This window comes from Argiope bruennichi, chromosome 3 (genome assembly GCF_947563725.1).
Source record: "Argiope bruennichi chromosome 3, qqArgBrue1.1, whole genome shotgun sequence".
In the NCBI taxonomy this organism is placed as follows: domain Eukaryota; kingdom Metazoa; phylum Arthropoda; class Arachnida; order Araneae; family Araneidae; genus Argiope; species Argiope bruennichi.
In genome coordinates this window covers 120,922,085-120,938,302 of record NC_079153.1, presented here as the reverse complement: position 1 = coordinate 120,938,302, position 16,218 = coordinate 120,922,085, and the positions used below count along the sequence as shown (strand labels likewise).

The window sequence follows — 16,218 nt, the reverse complement described above, 5'->3', positions numbered from 1 at the left end:
AGCGGTTTAATAATACGCTGCCTTTGTATTATGTTTCACAAAAAGTAATATGACGACATGCCAGTCTGGCAACAATAAATATATTTTTGATTTTCTTTTCGTTGCTTTTAATTTCACATACAATTGCATTCTAAAATTACAACATAAAAAAAATATAAAAAATAAAAAGACATTTCACTTTTTTTACAAAAATTGTTTCAAAATAATTTTCATCCAAAATGTTTCAAAAATTCTTCGAAGGGACGTTACTTTATATGGGAGACTTTTTTTTAAATTTTTTTACTTGTGGGTAATATTAACGGTATTTTCAGGATATGGTATTCAATTATTCAAGAAATTTTTACGCATTACAGTATTTTCTATCTTACAAAGCAATTTAAGTTCTCTATTCGTTGAAAAGACAATGAAGTTTTAAAATCAAATATGAAATAAAATGTTTTAAATTTTTCAGTATTTTACAGAAAATGCACATATAGACCAATAATATCATTCAGTAAATTGCTATAAAACAATATTTACTCATATTAATGCATCAGTGATATAAAATGTAATATGCATTTTCAGTTACAGTTTTAAGATAAAGAAATTCAGAAAAATCGACTTTACAATTAATTTTACTTTCTAATAACAATTTCTATTTTTATATTATTTTATTTATTTATTTATTTTGAGGGAGAAGGGCTTGTAATATGGGGCTTAATATGACATAGAATTTGATAAAGGGAAAGTTCATTCTTCAATTTTTTATTTTAAATTCAAAATAGTCACCAGGAATAAAAAAGCCCTATTCCTAATGTGACATGATGATTTTTCCTTAGATTGTTACTATCGAAAATTAAAACAGATGTATCTCAACTTCAGTCTCATGTTTTATGTAAGTTTGCGTAAACTCAATTTACGCAGAATTTCTCACATTAACATGTTTTATGTAAGTTTGCGTAAACTCAATTTACGCAGAATTTTTCACATTAACATGTTTTATGTAAGTTTTAGCTTCAAAAAATTTACGTAAAACATGTTAATATTTTATATAAACTTCAAAACTCAATTTAAGCGCAATCTCTACGACTTCTCATTAACATGTTTTATGCAAATTTTAGCTACAAAACTCAATTTATGCACAATTTCTAACATTTCTCATTTATACTAAACAGGGAAAAAACCGCAATTAAAAAAGTATTGACAGGCATTTTTATCACTAGTGAAATTTTATCACTAGAAAAATCGATCGATTTTTAACTTTCGAATAGCTAGCATTTGATCTCTCAGCACGGTGCCTCTGTTCAGTGAAAAAAGAGGAAAAAATCCGGGGTATGCATAGTATGTATAAAAAAAATATTGGTAGAGGGGGAGGAGGACTCTACAGAAAAGAACGTGACATTTTTCAAATCACTTCCCCTATCTTCCGCTCTAGAACGCACGCTTTTTTCGATTCTGGGTATAACAGAAGAGGAGGAGGGGGAGAGAGAAAAGTGAGTAGAAGATAGAAAGAAGGGAGGGAGGGGGAAAAAGCACGCGCATCAAAGGTGCAATTGAGCGAATATTATACGCATCAACTGTTCACAACTAATCTTCAAGATTCTACGGAATTTTAGATCACGACACTGCTTTGCTGAAAAGAGAAAGTTCCGAAAAGGGGGAGAATAAGCTTGCTTTAAAAATACGAGGACTACCAATTTAATAATAAATAAAAAGGAAAATAAAAGTTATAATTATTTCAGATTATGTAATTCTGCAATAACATTCAAATGGTATATATTTTAAGAAATCTTTTTACTAATCAATTTTATCAAAAGCACTACAGTTTTAATAGGCTTTAAAGCATAGTGAAATCGATTATTTATATTTTGCTTTATTTATATTTCATTTATATTTTATAATAATTAGAAAATCAAAACACGAAACATACAAATATATGTGTTTTAATACAACGTCTAAATGAATCTCAGCAATTTTAAGACATGTAATAAATGAAATTTAATTCTTAGAACTATAAATATAATAGTTTTATCAAGGAATTAAACCCATAACATTTGTGCCTGATAAGACAGCGAGTTACTTGACCCATAACATTTCAGGTTTATTTTGTCAGTATTGTTTGAAATATTTAATAAAAAAATTTTTTATTGCATCACAGTAACTATTTATACTGCACTTGACAGTGAAATAATAACAAAAAAAGTAAAGCCTTAATTAACCCCAAATTAACAGCAATTTAGTATAAAACAATATCATTTGTTGACTCTACTCATAGGCACATCATTTGTAGCAACAGTAATAAATAACCTTTCAGTTTTTTAAAAATATTTTTCGACTAACGGAAATTTTTAGTCCCTCGGCTAGCAATCGTTTGAATAATCAATACATGCGTTATCTTGCATTGTTCTTTTTTAAATAGTAATGGGTCGTCCAGCGATATCGAGAAAGAATCTGACAATCTGAATAGAAAAGCTGATCGTAAAGCATCTCTGACGGGCAAAATGTGAAAAAATTGATTCAATTTTTAGGTATTGGAAATATAAGTAAATAATGTTCTCCTTGTGGGGCTTTGAATTTTAAATCGAAAGTAGGCCAATGGGAAAAAGGATGGAAAAATTAAGCTTTCAGCATTGAACGAAAGAATGGCCAGTGGAGTTTAAAAAAACTTGCTAACAGAAGAGCAGACGAAACTTCATGTACAATATCGGGCATCATCGGGGTTGATGAGCGAAAGTAGCAGGCGGCAAAGTCCCCTAGTTATTAATATTTAAATAATGTTTTAAATCGGGGAACTAAATTGTCCAGTTTATTAAAAGAGGAATTTCACAACATACACTGACAAGGGCCGCAAAATACCGAAATCCATCATTGACTTCAACTGTCTTCGGCTACTGTAATATCATCACAGTCATAATTCAAGAGAAAGCGAAAAAAAGAAAGAAACTCTTCAGGTATTCCTGATTTATTTCCCGTTCTGAGAGACAGGCTCCCATCGTCTAGGAAAATAATGACCTTAATATGCAAAAAGTTGTCCGGTGTTTTCGAAAAAGAGGAGAGTTTCCGCATTTGGAATGGATAAGGTCACATCTGCAAACCACCAAAACTAGAAATCAAAAGTAAGGGGAGAGGGGGTGGTGCACAGCAGGGCGTTGCCGGCATATCTCTCAACGAGGGCGGAGTAGGTGGAAAAAAAAGTGGGGGAAAAAATAGAAAAAGAAATAAACACGTAAAAAGAGAAGGGATGATGAAAAAAAGAAAAGCGAGAGAGAGGAGTCCTAGGATGATGATTGTGGCGCCAGAAACTGTCATTCATCGTGCCGGAGGTGGGGGTGGAGTTCAGAGATGACGGTGTCGAAGCCAGAGTTGTATGTTGATATTTGCAGAAGCAAACATACAACCGGTGCCATCTTTGGCCACAACCATTTGTTGAGCGGTAAGAACAAGAAAAATGACTCGAAAATGAGATAAATGAAAATTCAAAATGGATATTTGGAAAGAAAATATAATTTTTGGTTAAAAAATAAAAAAATAGAAATAGTAACACGATTAAAAATAAAATGGCTAGACAACGAAGATTAACTGGGATAACTCTCTCAAATTGCAATTAATAATAACCGCAAACTAAAAATAAAAATAATTTTAATGCTTGCCTCTAACTTAAAAATTCTATTTCGCGCGTCCTGTTTCGAGAACATCTTGTATTGAAATATAGAATTCTGGTTGCACTAATAAAAATTTACATTTTATATCATTGATTTTAAATTATATATCTGGAATTTTATAAGCAAGAATTCGAGGTTAAAGGAAAAGATTTGCCCTTTATGATAGAATTTTGGTTACTTTTATGTCAAAGAGTAGATTCGACAACAGTTCATGAACTACGCATTACAATACCTAAGAATGCATTATCAAATATTTATATACAAGTAGAATTAGTCGAAGTTAAGACCATAATATTTTATGTATTTCACCTCACTTCAACCGTGAGAAATCAACAAAATGGGTTTATTGCCATTTCAAGAATAATAAAATGAATCTGAAACCCTTTTGGTCTCGTATTTTATCATGTTTCCTCACTTTGAAAATTACCCAGAAGTCCCACCATATTAAGAAAAGGGGGAAAAAACCGAAATCATGCGATATTGAAAGGCTCATATATTTTATTCATGAAAAGGACTTTGACTTTTTAACGTACGATTTGAAGAATTTTATTTCATAAATTGACCCATTCTGTATTAAAACTAACAATGTATCCGTAATTATATTTTGTTTCAATAGTTGCATCAGCTTTTAATCTTTATTATATTTTGGAAAATTCAATTGAAATACAGAAGATTCTCTTTCATAGTCGCCTTTCATACAAATTTCTCAAAAGATACTATCATTTTCCATTTTTTTTTAATAACACGATACATATTCTAAACATTTTTAATAATGATTAAAATCTTCCTAAAATGGAGTCCATTTCATACATTTTTAATAACAATAAATAAATACACACTCATAAAATAATGTTTTAAACTATTAAATTAAGGAGTTAAAATAACTAAAAACAATTACTTTTATTTTAACGCAATTTTTTTTTTGTTTGTATTTGCTACTTTCAATTTGATTAGATTAACAGAATTTCAAAAACTTGAGAAATAAAAATAATGCAAATTACGAGATAACCACTACAAAGACAGTTAACTCGACTATAAACAGTTTTAAACCGTATGTGAAAAAAGAAACAAATCATGCACTAAAAGATAACAGAGGCACTATTTTAGAAATACATTTTCTCTTAAATTAAGATTTTGCTTCCCTAATATTAATATGCAATAAGTTCCTTTTTATAAAAATATTATACATTTTGAGGGTAACTGACGTTGATAACATTTTACTTCTGTGAAAAATAATTCCAAAAAGAGTACGCTGCACCCCCCCCTTTTTTTTCTATTGGCTGATGTTGCCAACTTTTTTTAATTGAAATATTTCATATAAGGGAAAAAAAAAAAAAATCTATCTCTGTCCATATGGGATCATTTCTAAAAATTATTCTCCGCAATTAGGGAAAATGCATTGCACAATGCTTTAAAAAATTAAATGAATTATTTACTTACAAATCGAACGCTTACAGCAAAAATCTTGCTTAAATTATTTATAAAATAAGTACATTCATGCTTTTTTACTGTTTCTCTAATTATTTTCGAAACGAACTTATTTAAATATGAATCATAATTTTTAAAGTTAGCCAAGTACCCGAATATGGCGGCTGTACACAGTTTGACAGAAAGAGGAAATTCTTTTTGAGGAAGGAAGGATTCGAAATTCACTTTACTTTTGATTATTATTATTATTATTGTTTTTTTTATGTTCTTCTTCCATTCCTCGTTTCCTCCCCTTTTTTTAGGTTTTGCGGTTTTAAGGTGGTGGTGGAGCATGTCGTGTTATTGCCAGAGCACACAACTCGAGATTTTTATTATTTTTATTTTATTTTTACCCTCTTGTCCGCTATTAATAATCATCTTTTTTTTCTTCTTTTTCAGTTCCCTTCGCATTTTGTTTTCACCACTGGAGGTCACCAGATGTTAATCTGGCTCCATAGCTCACATATCTCCGCCGCCAACGTTGATTTCACGCGATTATGTCTCTCTGGGTGTAGGTCAAGCAGATGGTTCTCATGAAGGAAAAACAGATGAGTTCCGTTATTGCACAAGTTATCAGAGGCGGTTATGTGATTAGAATGCAAAAATACTTACATTCATTTTCTTTTTTAAAAAAAATTCTGCCTTCGAAAATTAATTCTGGTTTGGATAAATTATAATTTTTTTCTTTCTTTCTTGAAGATGTGTTATAAGCATAAGAAGTATTAAAACTGTCATAAGCAAAAGAAGTAAATTAAAACGGATTAAGAATTTTGAGAATTCTTTTCTCAAAATGGAAAAAAAAAAAAAAAAAAAAAAAAAAACACTCACTGGTTTCTGAACACTGCAGTCTTAATGTAAAAACATTTGCGTAATTTTTTTTTTAGGTTGAAAGTAGTAATTTTTATAGTGTGTATCGCAATTATTTTTTACAGAATGCATATTTTACAAATAATAATAACAAGATAGATTTTATTGTATTTTTTCTTTCTTTCTTGTAGATGCGTTATAAGCATAAGAAATGAATTAAGAATTTTAGGAATCCAAGGGTTAAAAATTCTTTCCATAAACTAGTTTCTAATATGATAGTTTCTGAACAATGTAATATGATTGTAAATTAAAAACATTGATGTAATATTTTTTGGGGGGTAGAATGCAATAATTTTCGTAGTAAGGATCGTAATTTTGTTATAGAATGCATATTTCACAAAAAATAACAAAATAAATTTGGATTAATTATATTTTTTCTTTCTTTCTTGAAGATGCATTATAAGCGTTGGAAGTAAATAAATATGGATTAAGAATTCTAAGAATCGAAGGGTTAAGAATTAATTCCATAAAAATGGAAGAAAAACATTGATATAAATATGAAAGTTTCTGAACAACGCAGTGCGAATAATTCCCCCCCTCCCCTTTTGTGGACTGCAGTAATTTAGGTAGTAAGTATCGAAGTTTATTTTTAAAGAATGTATATTTTACACACGTAATAACAAAATAGATTTGGATTAATTATATTTTTTTCTTTCTTTCTTTCTTTCTTTCTTGAAGATGCATTATAAGCGTTGGAAGTAAATAAATATGGATTAAGAATTCTAAGAATCCAAGGTTAAAGAATTCCTTCCATAAAAATAGAGTAAAAAAAACACTGATAGTTTTTGAACAATAAATGTTACTTATTATTTTTTTTAATGCAGAAATTTTCGTAATAAGGATCATAATTTTTTTAATAAAATGCATATCCTACAAAAATAATAAATTATGGTACTTATCAGTATTCTAATTATATGAAAATATTTTAAAATCCAGTTTTACGAAACTAGAAATTAATTAAAAATGCCCTCCATAAATGTTGACAAAATATTAATAAATTTATTAACCAAGAAAAAAATGGGACGAAAATGGCATTGTGAAATTTCACAAACTGTGTTTACATCCGATTTCTACTACTCGCGCTTCGAAAAAAAAAAAAAAAAAAAAAACATTCTAAGCAGATTTTTTTTTTTTTTTTTGTAAAAATACAATAACAAAAATATTAGTTAAAAAATAATTATTACGAGCAAAATTTTAAAATTCCATAAATTTTTTTTCTCCCCCCCCCTTATAAGTATCAGTTTCCTATATATGCCCGCTCCTTGTCAGTTTTTTTTTTTTTTTTTTTGTACTCATTGTTTACTACAAAAGAAACATTTTAAAAAAAATTAATTTAAAAATTCACAGCACAAGAATCTTTCGTAACATTTTGAAAAAAGAATAATCATAAATTGTGAAATTTATTCGACGAAATTATTTTAATTCACTGAAACAAAAGTTTTTCCCATAACACAAGCACTTTTTTTTTAATAAAAAGAATTTTTGTGAATAAAGAAAACAACAAAGAAAGCATTCAGTGAATTGAAACGCAAATTCCCATTCTGGATTTTCACAAAGCTAAAAAAGAAAACGGGACTAAATCGGAAATAAAACTCCTTTACAAAGAAAGACTCGAAAAGAAAAACATCGGAAAAAGTATTCATGAAATGGGATTAAATGGAACGAAGGAATATATATATATAAAGACGAGTTATGAACGAAACGCAGGGAGACAGGGATTTTCCATATCGTCCAATGCCGTCTATCGCTCATCATAATGGTTTTATAACGGACATATAAAGTGAATCACGCGCGCCGGCTATAAGAAAAGATGGGCTGATCGTTTTTTGGGGGGACCAAAACGATTTCTCAAGGAAATACTGAGGAGGCAGAAATAAACCCTGCTTCGACGATTTATTTTCCTCGTTTCCCCATCCCCCTTCCTCTCTATCACGTTTTCTCAGGTTATTTCATAATTCATTTCCGATACTAGATACTGAGGATGTGTATTTGAAAAGAAAATCTAGTTTATGTCAGAGCTAGCCCCTGGGAAAATAATCGGTCGTTGTTTTTGACTCCCGAATCTTGCTTTCATCACTCGTCCCTTGCGGTGGATACATCTATTTTTTTTAAAGGATGTTTGTGGGGTTAAATAAACTTTCGCCACCAGTATCTGGATGCAGGGCTTGTTCCTCCTTCCGATATTTACTTGCCCGCGGATGAATTGCGGAACAAAATGTAGTCGTATGCCAGAAAGGAAGCTATGTAATGCTTCCTACAACAGGATATTCTGAATGTATTGACCTATGTTTATGAGGTTATGACAAGATAATAAATATTTAGGTTTTAAGATATTTAGACTGGATAAAACAAAGGAAGAAAAAGGAATAAAAGGAATGATATAAAACAGAGTTAAAGAATATTACATTTATAAAGCATACTGCAAATTTTCGGGTATGATATATGTGAAATTTTATATGTTTGCAGCTCTGCTAACCATACGGGAAAATATGTCTTATGTATAGAAACGAGAAAATGCATTATAATGAGAAAAAAAAAAAAATCGAAAATGAATGAATAAAGATTTATACGAAAAAATGCATTTTCTTCTCACTAAGTCAATTAACTGGCCCTATATGGTAACTAATACTTGTAGAGGGACGAGACTCTATAATTTCATTATGAGGTAGATGAAAATAGACGAGTTTCAGAAACCATTATTTAATTATTTTCTAATTTAAAGTTCTACATTTCACAAAACATAACAAACAAGATCACGGAAATACACGACTCTCAGAATACAATTTAATAAAGATCCTCGAAGAAGGATCATGAGAAATATACCTTGCTGTTAATAATTTAACGCCATCTGTTGTATCAAAAGAGAAGGTAGTAGAATTATGTATCCGCTACATACTAATGAATCTGACTCTCTCTCCTCTTTGTTATGAAAATACAGACCAGACGAATGCATCGAGGGGTTGAGTACCGCCCTCCTGTTTTTCCACTACCGCCACTTAAAAATCGAAACAGCTAGCGTAAAAAGTATTTTCCTCGGTCAAGTGCACTCATTGCCACTGCTGGTAAAGATACGCGCGGAAGTCTCTTTATCGTCCTTATAAAGAGAAGTGAAGAAAAAAAAAATATGGTTTCCGATGCATAAATCTTCCCGATCCACTTTGCAAGCAGCACATTCTTCGAGCTGCTCAAGTTCAGGAGGGGTCTGTTGCACCGAGCGAGGAGATTATGGAACAATATCTCACGAAGAGGTCGGGAATGGCGGCAGGAGGCAGGAATGCTGAGAAATGGGTTCATTATGAAAGCGTAATTTTTCTCACAGCGAAAGTCTTTGTAAAACGGTAATGAACCTTCCCGGCTTATATCGATGCCACGTAATGAGATGGTGAAAGATTCGAGGCTCTAGACTCGTCAATGTGGCTCTATTGCATGACGTGGAATCTGGAAGTTAATTACCAGAAATCAGGGAAAGTTACATGCGTTCTTCAATTACATAAAAATTCAAATCCACTGATAAAATATTCAAAGGGAAAAAGGTTTCAAAGAAAATAAAGTTTTTGTTGAGCAACAAAAAAGAATGTATCTGCATCTATAGTTAAAGGAATAGTGGAAGATAAGCCTAAAAGCATTTATCGCTCAAATATTGTTAAATAGTAAATGAAAATATATTTTAAATTCTCACAGTTTTACTTATTACTTTTTTTATTTTGAGGAAGTTACGAGATCCTTGGCCTTCTTTAAAAAAAATTAATATTATCACATGTAACGTTTTGTAATGAAAATCTTCACCAAAGCTAATGCACTTGGAACATTCGAAAATTTTATTTAGGAAATTGTATAAAAATTCTTTGATCGTAATTGATATAATTAAAGCAACTGGGTTTGTATGATTTCAAAATTTTATATTACCAGTTTAATGAGTGATTCGTAAAACTAATAAAAAAATCAGCATACATTAAATTTTAGTTCTAAAGGTAAAACAAATAGTTTTGAAGAAAAAACACTCTCCTCACAAAAAAAGAGCATTTTATTTTCTGCAAATAGAAAATGGCCAAGCAGTTTCAATATCATGCCAATACCCTTATCATTTGTTATGTCCAGAGGTTAAGAGCTTCAAGAGCTCCGTGCCCCATTCTGCAAATCAGCAAAGAAAATATTGTAATCGTAGAAAAAAAAAAAAAAAGAAGCGAACTCGAGATTTTAAGGAATTTTAACGTACCAAATCTCCCTGAATTCGAAAAACACATTTTCGGAACTTTTATCTGTCATTTGTCAACCTGTGAACACGATAACTCAAAAATGCTTTGAAGTAGACAAAAATCTGAGGGATCAGAAATTTAGTATTTGGTTTTTATTCTAAATTTGTACATTTCTGTCTAATTTTGAACGAAATCCACCTACGCGAAATCTGTAGTCTGACTGTCTGAATACAGGCAAATACGAAAATTCCAAACGTATAGAACTAGATGGATTAAACTTGGTACACAGATTCGGTACCTCAAATATAGAATGTCCCAAATTTTGCACAAAATCTGTCATGGAGTCGGCGATATGTCGATCTATACTTTCGCATGCAGTAAACACAATAACTTAAAAATACAACAACTTATATAAATGAAATCTGATTCGACCTTTTCCCTAAAATTGTGATTCTATCTCAAATTTTGACAACAATCAGTCGGGAAAAAAAGAAGACAAAAATGTATATAAGGTTTTATTATTACCATTATAGCACGAAGCATCGTATTTCTCTAAAATGCGCTCACGGGCAGGACTTTGAAAATAAAAATCTGAGCACTCTTGGAATCCACAGCTTTGTAAAAAGTTTATATCTTTTATACAAAAGGAGGTGATCTTTATTCAACAATATTTGTGAAAGTTTCAGGGAATGTTTAATTTGCGCAAACTTCCAAATGATGCATAAAATTCATAGATTTTTCATAGTGATATTGGACAAAAATATGTATATCAGAGATCCGACCAATTAAAAAAAGACATCGTATAATCGATAATTTATTTAAAGTAGAGAGAGATAAACTACCATCAGACAAATGAGGTCAAATGAATTCTAAACCAAGTCCACTTTTGGACATCCTGCCATTCCCTAATCAGCTGCTCAGGAATGCTTCATCTTCCAATAAGAAACAGGCCAAGGCAACAGAAAACGTCCACCTCGCTAAGAAATATCGTCACATGCATGCGGGATAAACACATAACTTTCGTAAAGCATTGACCTTGGTTCTTCAAGAAGTCTGGCGAGAAGTCGCCAATTTTGGTAAGCGCATAATCCCAAACAGATTCCTTTGCATCATAAATCCCTCCGAAAGCCGCCTAACATTTATGCCGGAATGGACGCTATAAAACATTCAAGTACAAGGGAATGGAAGTGAGAGACCGCTGCTTCAGTCAATCTTGGGCAACCTCTAGAGACCCATTGGATAACAGAAGGGCCCAGACTTGTAAGCTCCAATTGAATTGATGCAGAAAAGGGGTTGGAAAAATGGCACGTGAAGAATGCGATGCAGTGGACCAAAGTGGGGTGATAACGTTTATTTATTTACGCTAATCTTGCTCCACTTTGTATCAATATTTTACAACACATGAAAAATCAAGGATCTGGATACTTTATGGGGATTTTTTTACCCCCCCCCCCCACGTGCTAAATACAGAATGATTACTTTATAAAATTATTTTATGTTACATTACCCATTAATGCGATACGTGATGCTATGCAAATGTAAATACAAATGAGATAATAACAAAAAAAATTCCATTTCTTTTTAAATTCATTTATTTCGTGCAGGCCGAAATCACTTTCATTTAAAAATGTAGCTTTTATGATTTTCAAATGTAAGAATTTACGACGCAAAAGATCTATAAATCATCTGAAGTTTAAGGATGATGATTTCAGTTTATTTTAATGTATGTTCTATGATTCAAGACCAAAACATCTGTAATAAATTTTTTTAAAGTGGAACTAATCAGAGACCAATTTTCTAACGTGAATTTAATTTTTATTTTATAGTTAAGATATTATATCAATAGTTTACAACGCATGAAACATCAAAGGACCTGGATAGTTCATCCCCCCCCCACCCTCCCGCATTCAAAATGGATAATGGATCTTATAAAATTATTTTAATCACTACGGATTACCTTACATCACCCATTAGCGTGGTACGCGACGCTATATGCAAATGTAAATACAAATGAGATATTAATAACAAAAGAAAATTATTCCAATTTATTTTAAATTCATTTATTCCATGCATGCAAAGTTACTTCCATTTGAAAATGTTGCTTTTATGAACTCGGATGTTATAATTTAAGTAACTAAGATCTATAAATCACCTTAAATTTTTAAATTAATTTCATTATTAAGGATGATGGTTTTAGTTTATTACAATATATATTCTGAGATTCAAGACCAAAACATCTGGATTAAATTTTTATTAAACGAAAGTAATCAGAGATCAATTTTCTATTGGGAAATCTAATAGATATATTTTACAGTTAAGATATTCAAATATTTCTTGTAATGATCTAAAATTCACCTACTTGTTTGAAGTAAAAAACATTTATATAATTTAGAAATTTTTAACAACCCCCTCCCCCGAAAATTTTTTTAAAGTTTTAATGTAATTGTTCAAATCAAAAAGTTTCCAATTGTAAAATTCAAAAATAACAAAATAAGCTGCGAAAATTTTTAAGAAATCAATGCACAAAATAAACAAAAATAATAAAAAAAAAGTGAGTAAAAAAATACTGATACAAGATAGCATCATGCAATTAATAGAGAAATGCTGGGGGAAAACTGAAAAAAAAAAAGAGTTAAAAACGCGTTTCAGACGCAAATTATTCACGCTAATTCGATTCGAACGGTTGCGTCACACATTCCAACATTCGAAAACTTAAAATGTCACGATAATGCACAAGACATGCCATGAGAGAAAGAAAAAAAAAAAAAATCCTAAGGAGTGTCTTGGGGAAAACCAAAGACACGAGAACAGAAAAATCGTTTGCACATTGGCAAACAGCCTATAAACACAAGGAAAGAAAAGAAAAAAAAATTAATGAGTAGCTTTTGGAAAAAGAAAAATAGGATCCAGAAGTCTAACTGCATCTATGTCCCGTTAAAGTAACGATGACATCTACCGCATACTGCATTGGGAGAAAAAAAAGGACAGGAAAAATAACAAAACGAAAAAATCAAGCAGTTAATGACTCTCAGAAGCGTGGAGTTGTTTCATTAGAACTTTTGGAACTGTTTTCTTTCTTCTGCTGTTTTTTGTTTTTTAATCTGATGTAAAATCTGAAAACTCGCATTAATATTCGCCCCTTAGACATAAACTTTTTATTTTGCCCTTTCCCGGCTCTCTCTACGCCTTTGAAAAGAACCGTTCCCAATGAATTTCTGCCCAACAGATACAGTTAGCGACCACATTACGGAGTGATTATTATTAGCCAATCGGTAATTTTGATCGCACCTTCCATTTTTATCAGCAAACTTCATCCAAGCAGTCATTAGAATCCAATTACAGCGGGACGGTAATTTCCCCCCTTCATTTTAGCGTACGGTAAAATTTCGAAATTATGGATTTTTATTATTTTTTAATAAAACGAATCTAGGCACCGCGTTTAAAATAATACGGAGGTCCAGGAATATGTAAATTGATATTTCGAAACAATCATAATAACAGCAGTTGCAAGCTGCTGTAACTTAATCTGAACTAGGAGTATGTGCCATTTTTAACCGAGTTACAAGAAAAACGAGGGTAAGTATAAGGCAAGTTTCACATTTCATTTACAATCAACTTAAGTCACAACAAAATCAAACCGAAGTCTAAAATTTTGTGATAAAATAAACCGACTTATGTTTCTAACATCGAAACGCAAAAGGAGTCAGACTATGTGACATCGAATTAACAAGGCTACAAACAAATGAAAAAAATGTGTATTTGTAGACATTTCAATGAAAATTTTACTGTCCAAACAAAACTAGATTAATTGAAACAATGACTTTTTGTAATACAAGAATGAAATTTATGAACAACTCACTCGTTAATAATTAAAAATATTACTTAACTTAGCATTCGATTCGACGATGTCTAACTTTTAAACAACATGAAATATTACAAGTTTACCTTCTCGTATGTATAGTATAAAAAAGTATATAAAAATTCAAACTCGAGATTTTGACAAAATTTCCAAGTTTTGGAGCTCCTTGAGTTCGAAAAATATATTTTTGTAAAATGCCAGTCTGTCTGTGAGAAAGATAATTCGAAACTGCTTTGAGCTCGACGGATGAAATTTGGTACACGATCTTTACACCAAATTTTGTAGATTTCTATCAAATTTAGTCAAAATCCGTTCACAGGAAATCTGTCTGTCCGGCTGTTCGAATAAAAACGAAAAGAACTAGATGGATAAAATTCGGCACTAATAAAACGTCTGTAGTGTAGATATTTATCAAATTATAATGCGAATCCAACAAAAGTTGACCGTCTGTCGGTTTGTACTTTCAGAAGCATGTAAAGGCGATAACTCAAAAATGCAGGGACTTAAATATACCAATTTTGGCATGTGATTTTATGACTACAAATGTAGCTTTTTGACAAATTTTTGTTTCAATCGATTTCAATCAAAACATGTTTAAAATATAAATCCGATTTTTGGGTACTATTAACCGTGTGCTAGGGATTAATCGCCAAATAACTAGCCAAAGGCGACACGATAGATTCAGTAAAAATGCTAAATTCACGCCAATGATTAATATTTCGTAACTATTGTACACCAGTGCCATGCAAGGCGCTCTCTGGTATAAAAATTTTTTATTACAGAGCATGAGAGAATCCAAATTCTTTAGAGAAATAGATTGTAAATATCACTAACGAAATATAAATCAAATTTGAAAGAAGAAAAAAAAAAAAAAAAAAAAAACGTATATAGTAAAAGCACTTTATACAATCCACGGTATAGATATTAAAGTTAATTCATATCTTCTCCAGCAAAAAAAGGTCCGTCATCTCGATAGTTATGGCTTCCGAAGAGCAAACTGATGCCCTTATCACTCTCAATAGTATCTCCTTCAAATAAGAAAGGGATGCAAAGATATTCACCGCATCGAGAGAGAGCAGCAAGCAGTATCTAGAAAAGATTAAGGAGCAAACGGAGAGATCCGCGAAGTTCAAGACTTCCCTCTCCAAGTCCTTGACTTCATGGAGGAAGGGCGGCCATGGAAGATTGATGAATGCAAAAAAGAGGCAACATTTGCCCAAGCTCCTAATCACGACCACTTGCGCATCCCGGGGAGGGGGAGGGTTGATACAGAAAACAGATCGATGGTGTTGACGGTGCTGATTACCGTACCGAAGACAGGCGATTTTTCTATCTAAAGTTGCGGACAACCACGCACTATTTGTTTTCTATCTCTTTCAAAAGCTTGCCTTCTATGAAAAATCGGATGGGGGCCATGATGCGGCCATCGAAATGGATACAGGAAGCGACCGTGAAGAATGACACTCAGGTGGTTGTGAGCGAATCCCATCCATCATTCTGGGATGGGGATGTGGTGGGCGTTCATGACTCCGATGAACAAAGATGGTTTTTTTGTATCGTCGTTCGCTAGTTCCGTTATTTAACGTCTTCATTAGACTGGAAACACGCGAAATACCTTCCTAGGATAGAAAATAAATCTTCTGAAAAGTAACTTAATAAAAGTGTGAAATGACAAAGTGATGTGTTTCATTTTAGAATAATTTAATAAAAACATCCTCTGTTGATGTAAAATTTAGATCTTCTGAAAAGTTACTTAATAAAAGTGTGACATGACTAAGTGATGTGTTTCATTTAAATGTTTAGAATAATCTAATGAAAATATCCTCTGCTGATGTAAAATTTAGAAAAGTTCTGACATTTCTAAGTGGTGAATTAATTCCCTTATTTACTAATATATATTACATATTAAAAACTTCTGTAAATACAGTCGCACAGACAAATTAAGTATTATTGAATGAACAAATGAAACTATTAAAAAAATAATATACCGATTGCGTTTTATTTATTTATTCTTTTACTTTTTTTTTTCTAAATAAACAGAAATTTACACTTAATAGATTTGCCTTCGGATAATCTGGTGTAATCATTGAGCCAAAAACTTTAAAAACTGAATAACCTAATCAGTATAAAACCAAACCTTTTTTTGGTTTAATGGGATTATTATTTAAAATTCAGAAGTTATTTATTT

The 16,218-nt window shown here is 31.3% G+C and overlaps 1 protein-coding gene across 2 annotated transcripts in view; it reads right to left on the bottom strand.

Moving 5' to 3' along the window:
* LOC129963026 (abnormal cell migration protein 10-like) overlaps nt 1-16,218 on the bottom strand; it is a 191,814-nt gene that overhangs the window by 42,262 nt on the left and 133,334 nt on the right. The window lies entirely within an intron of this gene.